The following is an 11,988-nucleotide window of genomic DNA, read 5'->3' on the forward strand; positions in this document are numbered from 1 at the left end:
ACCTGAATAAAATTTACCATCTTGGATTAAGTCAACTGGGATCATTCTAGAAAGGACGATTCTAAAACAGCACTGTCAAACTCAAATAGTTCCATTACATATTGACTTCGAAAACCACAAATTAACATTATCTACATTGTATTATATTTTCATTTATTTTATTCAACATTTCCCAATTACATTTTAATCTGGCATCTTGGGACCAACCATCTGGCTACTTTTCAACGATTCTTTCCAATGGTTGATGACATGAACTACTTGATGTTTCTATATCTGAATGATACTATTTTTTTTCAAGATTTTACAAGAGAATGAAGAAAGACTACTGCATGTATTTAGGAAAATATGTACTACATGCATGTGTAATGCATGTTCTTCTAGATGTCATTGTTCTAAAGCTAATTGACAAGTGTCAATTCTGTGGTGACTTTGTTAAGTCAAAAGGAGGTGGGTGCTAGCCCTAAGAAGAAAGAAATCCTTTGATTGTTAAATTGTATAGTGGATAGAGTGCTAGGCCTGGATTCAAGAAAACCCAAGTTCAAAATCAGACTCAAATACTTACTTGCTGTGTGACCCTAGGCAAGTCATTTAACCTCTTTCTTTCTTCAACTGTAAAATGGGGATCACAAAAGCACCTATTTCTATGAGTTGTTGTGAGGATCAAATGAGATAATATTTGTAAAACATTTAGCATAGTGGTACATAGTAGGAATTTAATAATTCTTATATAATTTAATTAAAATTAAATAAACTTAATTAATAAATTCATATTCCCTCCCCTTAGGACAATGTGAATTGATGGATAGTATTCACTATGCTGGACTTCAAGCAAGACTTTTACTTCATCCTCAAACCATCCTTCTCTTAGCAGGAAGGCTTCAATTTGTTCAATGATTCTTGTTAAGCAGTAAGGGTTTCATAACTGGTTTCCAAGTTACCCTCTCAGCAGTGAATTATCTCCTGAGGGTGTAATGTCCTACACATTTAGACAATTTATGTGGCAGAGTTACCACTTCACCTTCCTTCCTCTTTCTCCAAAGTGTCCATAGCATGATGTTAACGGTTGTTTGTTTATTTTTGTTTTTTTTTTTAAGTATTATTACAGCCTTTAGGGACCTCTCAAATCAATAGTCTTCAATGAGCAACAAATTCTGCTACAGAAGCAGTAATTATTCCTCCTAGCACACAAATATGCAATGTCCAATGACAACTCAGCACTGTCATTTCTATACATGTGACAAATTTTAACAACAAACAAAAAGTTCAATGGTATTCAGTTCACAACATGAAAGATAACTTACTGTGTTTACAATGGCAAACTGTCAAATTGCAACCTAAAATTTGAGAAAATAAATAAATCTTCAAAATTCTCAGTGCCACTAGGATAAGCAGCTTTAGTCATGTAGTTTAGTCTACTATTCTAAACAGTTTATATCTTGAAATATCAAAGATGTTTAGGACCCTTGCCCCCAAAAGAAAATCTTCAATGGATTTCTGCAATGATAAAGGAAAAAGGCTTGGTTTGACCCAATACTCCATAATCTGCCTTAACGAAGTCATAATAACCCCACATGAGCCTCCATAAAATGTCACAAGAATCTCGTGTTGTCCCCCTGACACTTCTGGCTCTGGGACCCCTTCCTCCTTTTCCTAAATTCATTAGGTTTCCTGACCAGTACAACACTTCCAATTCACAGACTAAGAACCACAATTCCAGTTGCAAGGTATCTAATTAAGATGCAATACAGTGTAAATATCAAGAGAGAATTCAATAGGAGAATCATTCTCTGCCCTTGTACACAAAGAAGTCAGTCTCCTAGACTTTCCAATGTGGTGTCCCTTCCTTCCCCCCTTTCCCATCCCCTAAACAAACACCTGGGGAACACTTGCATGGGAGCAGAGGAACTAGCTCCGTGCATATTAATAGAGTGAAGAGTCAATCATTCTTTCATGTTCTCTCAGCATGTTCTCCAAAGCCAGCATGAACATCTGCTGAAGGTCTTTGGGCTGGATATGTTTTCGTTCTGGGCTTCCAGTTCCCTCCATATGGAGTCAATTTCCCCATTTTCCCTACTTTGCAATATCCAGAGCCTAAATACACTTGCTATAGACTACAATGCTAATATTCTTCTCAATAGCTCGCATCCCAGATCAGACTCCAGTTTGACTCTCCACCCAATTCTGCCCAAGAACTCCTGGGGTATTCATTTTCTATGGGGCTCCCCACTGAATCCAGGCACAAATCCCATGAGGATACTGACATCCTGAACCTTCTTCCAATGAACCACTGATCCTCTTCTCTGCTCATTATTGGCACTGAAGCCAGGCAGGATTTCTCTACCAAAGCCAGTCTGGCATGCCCCTATTAAAGATATAATGTGGGAATCCTAGTTCATGATTATTTTTTAAAGAAGTGGTCCTGAAAGAACATTATTATATGGTGGTATTGAATATATTCTTCGCTTACTGAATTCCAAAACTGTTTCCTTACCCAGTCATTTTTTTTTAATGAGATTATCTGGAAGCTTTGCAATAGAATAATGGGGCAGGGGGAGAATGCTAAGATAATGGCATTTTATTTACAGCTCTCCCCAACATTAACAAGAATAATAGACACCAGCAGCATTCATTTCAGTGCCACCCAGCACGAGCACCTGGATTTGCCCATTAAGGGAAACTGTACCAGAGGCCAAATGCTTTTAATACTATTCCTTCCATCCTTTGATTCTTAATGAGGCCCCAAAATAGGTCCAGAGCTGATCAGTACACTCTAAAAAAGAGTAAAGAGGACTGAGCTCCTCTTAAGGACATATAATGAGACAATCCTCCATGTACAGTAAATTTGAAATGGTGCCCAGAATGTGCATAGACCTTGAAGAAAGAGTGCCTGAGGTGCTGGCATTGATCATTTTAGTCTCTATGTAATTTAATCTACATCTAACTCCTTTGCTAATCCCTCCACAAAACACTTTATAGAGAATGTTATTTTTCCTTCCTCCCTTCCTTTCCTGTTTTCTTGGCCTGTGTCAGTTCCTTTTTGAATCATCAGTTATTTCAGATGGGTTGTTTTATTTCTTTATTTTTTTCCAAATGCTTTATTAACTTCTGATTTACATCTTTCATTTCTGCCAGATTTTGAGTTACAAATTTTCTCCCTGTTTTTCCCCTACCCACCCCCCTCCAAAATAGCAGTCCCACAGGATATCCCCTCCTCCAATCTGCTCTCTCCCATATTTTCTCCTGTACCCCTTTCGACTTTTCCAGTGGATCTCTATGCCCCAGTGCCTGTATATCTTATTTCCCAATTACATGTAAAATAGTATTGATAATAGTATATATGTATATATATATGCATACATACATACCTGAATATTTGATTTTAAAACTCTGAATTCCAGATTCATTCCCTTCCTCCCTTGTCACCTACCCTTACTGGGAAGATAAGCAGTTCAGTATAGGATGTACATGTGTGGCTAATGCAAAACAATAACATAGTAGACATATTGTAAAAGACTGACTATATTTCCCTCCAACTTGTTCTATTCTCTACTTTGATCCCATCCCTTTTCAAAAGTGGGTGCTTCCAACTTCCCTCCCCCCCAGCCTGCCCTCCCTTCCATCATTCCCCCTCTCATCCCCTTCCCCCCCTACTCTCCTGTAGGGTGAGATACCCTATTTAGTGTGTATTTCATTCCCACCTCAAGCCAAATTCAATGGGAATAAGGTTGACCCTTTTGCCTTCCTATTCTTCCCCTCCATTGTAACCATTTCCCCTTGCCTCTTCTGTATGAGATAGTTTACCCCATTCTGTCTCTCCCCATCTCCTCTCATTATTTTCCTCTCTCACCTCTTAATTTCACCTTTTAAGTATCATCCCTTCCTGTTAAATTGGTCCTGTGCCCTCTATCTATGTATACCTGTAAACATATATACACACATTCACATATGTATTCATATGCCCATATACCCTCATATATAGACATATATGTGTGTGTGTATTTATATTCCCTTCAACTACTGAGAAAAGTTTCATAAGTTACAATTATTGTTTTTCCATGTAGGAATGTTAATAGTTCAACTTTGATAAGTTCCTTATGGTTTCTTTTCCCTGTTTACCTTCTCATACTTCTCTTGCTTCTTGTATCTGAATGTCAAATTTTCTGTTCAACTCTGGTTTTTTCAGCAAGAATGCTTGAAAGTCCTCTATTCCATTGAATGACCATATTTTACCCTGAAACATGATACTCAGTTATGCTGGGTAGGTGACTCTTGGTTTTAATCCCAGCTCCTTTGCCCTCTGGAATATCATATTCCAAGCCCTTCGATCCCTCAGTGTAGAAGCTGCCAGATCCTGGGTTATCCTGATTGCGTTTCCACAATATTCAAATTGTTTCTTCCTGGCTGCTTGTAATATTCTCTCCTTAATTTGGGAATTCCAGAACCTGGCTATAATATTCTTAGGAGTTTTCTTTTTGGGATCTTTTTTCAGGAGGTGATCAGTATATTCTTTCAACATCTATTTTGCCCTCTGATTCTAAAACATCAGGGCAGTTTTCTTTGAGAACTTCCTGGAGGATGAGTTCTAGGTTCTTACTTTAATCATGGCTTTCAGGTAGTCCAACAATTTTTAAATTATCTCTCCTGGATCTATTTTCCAGGTCAGTGGTTTTTCCCATGAGATATTTCACATTGCCTTCTATTCTTTCATTTGTTTGGATCTGTTTAACAGTATCTTGATTTCTCATAAAGTCATTAGCTTCCATTTGCTCCAGTCTAATTCTGAAGCCTTCTGAAATCTGAAGATTCTCCTCTGAGCTTTTGAGATTCTTTTTTGATCTGGCAAATTCAACTTTTTAAGGCATTCTTCTCCTCATTGCCTTTTTGAGCCTCTTTTGCCATTTGAGTCAGTCTGGTTTTTTAAAGTGTTATTTTCCTCAGTCAGGCTGTTGACTCTCATTTCATAATTTTCTTGCATTGTTCTCATTTCTCTTCCCAATTTTTCCTCCACTTCTCTTATCTGATTCTTAAGGTCCTCTATGGCCCGTAACCAGCTCATATTTTCCTTGGAAACTTTTGGTGCAGGAATTCTGACTTCACTGTCTTCCTCCTGTTTCATGCTTTGCTCCTTTTTGTCCCCAAAATAGGAGTTTAGTGTTGGAATCTTCTGTCTGCTTTTTTTCCTTTGCCTGGTCATGTCACCCCTCAGTCACTTGACCCCTGGGCTTTTTGCCACAGTAGGACTCTGCCACCAGACAGGGGAGCTTTTGTCCCAAACACTGGGGTTTTCTCAGGTGCTGGAGGTATTAGATGGGTACCCTCTCTGAGGTCTCCACATGCTCTGGCAAGCTGGACATATACCCCAGGACCTCCACCCTAGACTGCAATCCAGATCCCAAAAGGTTAAAGCAAGAGCCATTACCCCTCAGACTGGTGGCTGGTCCCCCTACACTCTGCAGGCCAGGAGCTGAAGCTGCCACATGGCACTGGCTGGCTGTGCTGGTGCCTCAGCGGCTTCTCACCCCAGGGGCAAAAGCCACGCACTCCCACTTACTGGTCCCAAAGTCCAGACTGTACTGCCCTCTTACTTTGTCCTTCACATCTGTGTGTTGATAAATCTGGAAACAGCCACAGCTGTTGCTGATCTGGAGTCCCTCAGGCAGTGGCTGGTCAGGCCCACCCTGGGGCTAAATCCTCTGCTCCCAGAGCACTGCCCTGGTCGATTCCTGCCAGCCTGCCGGGCTGTCCTCAGCAGGAGGTTATCTTCTCTGTGTCATTTTGTGGTTTCTGTAGCCTATTTCTTTATTTATTAAAAAAACAAACAAAGCCTACACTAGTATAAGGAGTGTGGTCCCCAGTTAAGATATGTCTGTCTACATGGGTTGTTAAAATGTGGTTTACAGAGAAGCATCACTGGAATCTTACCCATGCTACCCTTCATCCAAGAGACAGTAATTCCTGATTTGAAGGGAGCAAAGGGGACACAAGGTTGTTTACTCCAGTCTCCAAGGGGAAAGCAAAACTATAATTATATCTATCTATTCCCCCCTAAATATTGGTAGTCTAGAGATGAATAGGGTCAGAATAAAAAGTTGCTTTCTTGATCACTCTTACATTTGGTAAGGTTCCCCAAGATTACACCTGTAGATTTTTCATCAATTAGTATTTTTTTTACCTTTTCTGACCAATTCCATATACTCTACTGGTATATGAATTTCCACATGTAGAAGTGGTACTAAATGATAGATCAATCCTATATTAGCACTTTTGATGTTACTGTTATTAACATTATTATTATTTATTGTCTACACTAACCGTAAGTACAATACCCATTTTTGGACATTCCTTTCCCAAGTTAGAAGTAACTAGTGTAGTTGAGATCCAACTTCAAAGCCAGGAAGATCTGAGCTCAAGTACTGTATCTAATGCATACTGATTCTAGGCAAGTCAATATTCATGTCAGGGGTCTAGGCAATTATCCAAGACTGTAAATTACAAAGATGTCAACCTGCATTGGAAGAAGTACTTCCCTCACCTGTTATTCCCTATACCAATGAAATCACAAGCCTAGTCCTTATCCCTATCCCTTTCTCAGGTAGAAGAAACTTTTCTATTATGATGAGGTATTGAAATGCTTTTTGCTTGCTTATTAAGAGTTCAAAACTTTCTTTGTGTCATTGACGCTTGTCCTGGAATATTTACTTGTCAAAATTGCAAAGCATTTTTTTTCCTTTTCTTCTAACTTGTACAAAAAATTTTACTCTTCTTCCCATTCCCACTTCTCTAAGATAACAGTAGCTCCAATCTGGGTCATTTTCAGGATGTTTACAAGTATATATGAAGACCAGAATTCAGCAATAATAGTACCTCTTCAGGGCACTCACCATCATCCTTAAGCTCACGGTGGGAACCAAACCATCATTCGTTTCTCCCCAGACAACAGGCAATCTGCAAAGGTCAGAGAAATCACAAGTAAGGAGAGGACTGTCCAGATGCCAAACTCATGGGCTCTATTCAATTAGCATTTAGAAAAGACTGCTCAAGAGCTCAGGAACATGCCAACTGGTCATGAGAACGTGTAAATCTTCAAGAACACTTGAAGGGTGAGGGGCCTTGGTAAAAAGGTGATAGTGTTCATGATATTTACATAGTAGAGTGATCTTGCCTCATCTTGCATTGTTTCTGAAGATATCCTACATCTTTTATGCAAGTAGGGTCCCAGTATTAGCATGGGCAAGGCTGGTGAAGAAGGAAGTGTATAGTTCCAGAGGAATGGATCCTTCATCTGGAAGTAGCTGACAGGGCCAAGAGCAACCTTCCAAGCACTATGAGAACTCACTATCCATCTGAGAGTCAACTGACTATAATTCATCTCTACAATAATTCATATCTTTAAACAAGTCTCACAGGAAGACATTTGAGTTTTACAGTGGACCGTGCTTTCATGGTTTAGTGGGAAAGAGGGGATTGGAGTAATGTTTACTATTCACTTAGAGAGCACAAGTTATTAAATGTTGAGGAGTGGGTAAGAGAGCCTGATCACATCTCCCACCCTTAAAATTAACCCCATAAAACAAGGACATCTATCTTTATGTTCTGAAACATTGTAAATCATACAGAAATTTCTTGTTCTTTGAAAAATTTAGTATAATTTGACTGTGGATCCTCTTGGGCCTAGTGTTAGAAGAAAGAGAAAATTTGTGAAATTTCTATGCTTAGAAAAGGAGCAAAACACCAAGCCATCAGAAAGAAGATAAGGAATAATCAAGACCAAAGGAGAGAACAATACAGTTGAAACAAGGAACAATTGAAAAGATAAAAATTGTCTGATTTCTCTTTTTGTAATGGCTCTGTTTAAATTGTCCACTTACTGCTTTATTAATTTTTTCTTTTTCTTCTTTTAAAAAATCATTAATTTATTTTAAACTTAAATACACAATAAGAAAAGAAAAAGAAACATTATAAACTTAAATGCAGAAGAAAAAAGAAAAAAATATTAGCATGTGCACAAAACAATGTAAGATTCAAAATAAATTTCCATTTCAAGAAAGCATATATATATATATATATATATATATATATATATATATATATATAAAAAAAAAAGTATATATTAAAAACTATGCATTAGTTATCCGTCTTTTCTTTGCTTCCTTGTAGGTTTTCTTTTGTTCTCTGCTGTGTACTTTTTACTTTGTTCTCTTTTTCCCCTTTCTTTCCCCAAAAAGGCTACAATTAAGAGCCAAGATATAGATAGATAGATAGATAGATAGATAGATAGATAGATAGATAGATGGATGGATGGATGGATGGATGGATGGATGGATGGATGGATGGATGGATGGATGGATGGATGGATGGATAGATAGATAGATAGATAGATAGATAGATAGATAGATAGATAGATAGATAGATAGATAGATGATAGATAGATAGATAGATGATAGATAGATAGATAGATAGATAGATAGATAGATAGATAGATAGACAGATAGATGGATAGATAGGTAGATGGAGATAGAGATGTCTACACACACACATACACATATATACACATAAACATGCATATGCATTCCTTATCAGCAAAGGTTCCCTCAATCTTCCACAGCTCAGATGCTGGACGTCTCACACTGTACAAGAGATGAAAGTTCCTGTGACTGGGACTGATGCTACCTCTCAACCCAGCTAATCCCAGGTCTTGCCACTTACTGTTTCAGCCTGTTTACTCCTCACAGGGAACAGAACTGGGATTTTTCTTCAGATCTTCTGCAATTGTCCCAGGAGGACTATTTTGCCTCAACTCACATTTATTTTGATTGCTTTATGTTCACCCTAAGGCACTATTTTATCTTGTTTCTGTTGGAAATCTGGAGAGTTTGGACATTTCTGACCTATTCTGCCATCTTCCCAGAATCTTCTCCGCTTACTACTTTATCTTGGTATTTGATACTATTATACAGAAACCATCCGTTTCTCTTAGGTTCACAAAATTACTGGCATGAACTTTGTATAGTGATTTCTGATATTTTTGTTCTTTTTTTTCTGTTTTTTCTTTTTCCATTTCTACTTCTGAGTTTCCTCTTGGATTTCCTCTTATTTTTCTTTGATTAAACTTGTTAATTATTTATCATTTTTAAAATCTTCTTACATTTGTTTATCTTTTCAATTATTTTCTTATTTTCAACTTTACTGATCTCTCCTCTGGTCTTTATTATGTCTTATGTTCCTCTTCTAGTGGTTTAACATTTTGCTCCTTCTCTAAGTAGACATTTCATTAATTTTCTCTTTCTTTCATTGACATAAACATTCAAGAGTGTGGATTTGCCTGTGGTATCATCCCACAGATTTTTATATATAGGACCTGTGTTGTCACTGTCCTTAATGTATTCTGTAATTATTTTTATAATCTCTTCTTTTGCACAATCATTGTTTGGTAAGTAATTTTTAAAATGTTTTACCTTTTGTTCACCCCATCATTTTTATTACAGTCATTGCCTATAAAATATTGTTTAGAATCTCTGCTTTGGATAATTGAATGAAAAATAATTTACTAGGTAAATTACTTCATTCTAGGTAATGTTGTAAGGACTAGGGATACAAAAAAAGCGGGGGTGGGGGACAGTCTCTGCCCTCAAGGAACTTACTTTCTATTAAGAGAAGATAATATACATTGGAAAGTGGTGGCCAGGGAGTTTGGATATGTGGAGTCACAAGGATGGTGAGTTGATGGATAGGGCAGTCAATTGACATGACCTTTCTGTTATTATTTGTTTAATTACTGTTCCTAGAGCATGAAATATAAAGTAGAGGTAAAAAGGTGGGATACATTCTTGACGGCATACAGATGGTAAAATAGACTGGAGGGACAATTGGATAGGATAAGAAGGTATACATCTTTGTTATCTGGCATGTGAACTTTTAAAATTGTTCTTGTTTATCCTTTGTTCTCAAAGAGAACCAAAGACATCACAAGGGTGATATCTTGACTTGCGTGTGAATTGGATATGAGCAGGTCAGAACTATGCACAGTCTTCAGTCTTACTCTTTTCTTCAGAGTCATCAAAATCCAATGGCAAGACAAAAGTGGATGACCTTGACCTTTCTAAATTAAGGTCTTTTCCATATCTCAATTTGTCTGAGATCACATCTATTCAATAACTAAAGTTTGGGTAAGAATTAAGACAAAAGATGCTTCAATTTATCATCACAAAGATATCATATGGAAGGGGAAGACCCTCAGAGTTTGTAGAAAACAATTGCTACAATCACTCATCCTAATCCATCAAAAACTAAACAATGAGCCACAGAGGCTTGGGTTGAAGCTATTATTGTCCATTCAATGAAAGCCAGAGTGATTTGGGTTTTAAGATGGAATCAAGTAGTTCCATTTAAAACACAATGGACTTTTTTTTTACTTTCACATTATAAATTAGTCAGGTTATTAAGACAGATTGTATCAGATGGAATGAAGCATGGTAAAGAAGACATAAAACCAAACAAGAGAAGGAAAAAGATCAGGTATTTTGCTTCCACCTGGATATAAACTCAATTCTTTCTAGTTCTTTCTCTGCACATATTCTCTCCATCATGAGTCTTTTGGGATTGACTTATATCACTGCATTGCTGAGAAGAGTCCATTCTATCAAAGTTGGTCATCACACATACGTTGTATCTGTAATTGTGTACAAATTTCTCCTGGTTCTACTTTTCTCACTAAGCATCAGTTTGTATAAGCCTCTCCAGGTAAATATGAAGACCGTGTGTTCTTCAAGAAAAGAAAAAAACATGTTCCTCGTTTCTTATAGCACAATAGTATTCCATAACATGCATATACCACAACTTGTTCAGCCATTCCCCAATTGATGGGCACCCCCTTAATTTCCAATTCTTTGCCACCACAAAAAGAGCTGCTATAAACATTTTTGTACATATGGGTCTTCTTCGCACTTCTATGATCTCTTTGGGATATAACCCTAGGAGCAGTATTGCTGGGTCAAAGGATATGAAAGTATTTATAGCCCTTTGGGCATAATTCCAGATTGCTCTCCAGAAAGGCTGGATCAATTCACAACTCCACCAGCAATGCATTAGTGTTCCAATTTGCCCACATCCTCTCCAGCATTTGTCATTTTCCTGTTTTGTCATCTTAGCCAATCTGACTGGTGAGATGTGGTACTTCAGAGTTGTTTTGATTTGCAATTCTCTAATCAATAGTGATTTAGAGCATTTCTCCATGTGCTTATGGATATCTTTAATTTCTTTCTCTGAAAATTGCCTGTTCATATCCTTTGACCATTTATCAATTGGGGAATGACTTGTATTCTTAAAAATTTTACTCAATTCTCTGTATATTTTAGAAATCAGTCCTTTGTCAGAGACACAGGTTGTAAAGATTCTTTCCCAATTTCCCAGCTTCCTCTTAATCTTGGTTACATTGGCTTTGTTTGTACAGAAGCTTTTCAATTTCATGTAATCAAAATTATCCATTTTACATTTTATAATGTTCTCTAATTCTTGTTTAGTCAAAAAGTCTTTCCCTCTCCACAAGTCTGACAGGTAAACTATTCCTTGTTTTAGGAGACTTCTTACAGTATCAACCTTTATACCTAGATCATGCACCCATTTAGACTTGATTTTGGTATATGGTGTTAGATAATGGTCTATGCCCAGTTTCTGCCATACTATATTCCAGTTTTCCCAGCAGTTTTTGTCAAATAGTGAGTTCTTATACCAAAAACCAGGGTATGGGGGTTTATCAAACAATAGATTACTATAGCCGTTGACTTCTGAATCTAGTGTGCCTAATCTATTCTACTGATCCACTCCTCTATTCCTCACCCAGTACCAAGTAGTTTTGATGAATGCTGCTTTGTAATACAGATTGAAATCTGGTATAGCTAGTCCACCTTCCCTAGCATTTCTTTTCATTAATTCACTTGATATTCTGGACCGTTTATTCTTCCAAATGAATTTTGTTACTATTTTTTTCTA

At 37.3% G+C, this 11,988-nt stretch overlaps 1 protein-coding gene across 1 annotated transcript in view; it reads right to left on the minus strand.

The window, feature by feature from the left end:
- The window catches only part of LOC138171463 (activated RNA polymerase II transcriptional coactivator p15), a 216,307-nt gene that overhangs the window by 63,598 nt on the left and 140,721 nt on the right, over window positions 1–11,988 (minus strand). The window lies entirely within an intron of this gene.

Source organism: Petaurus breviceps, unplaced genomic scaffold (genome assembly GCF_028583685.1).
Source record: "Petaurus breviceps papuanus isolate PSGF00001 unplaced genomic scaffold, PetGlider_PUasm1.0 128, whole genome shotgun sequence".
Classification (NCBI taxonomy): Eukaryota; Metazoa; Chordata; class Mammalia; order Diprotodontia; family Petauridae; genus Petaurus; species Petaurus breviceps.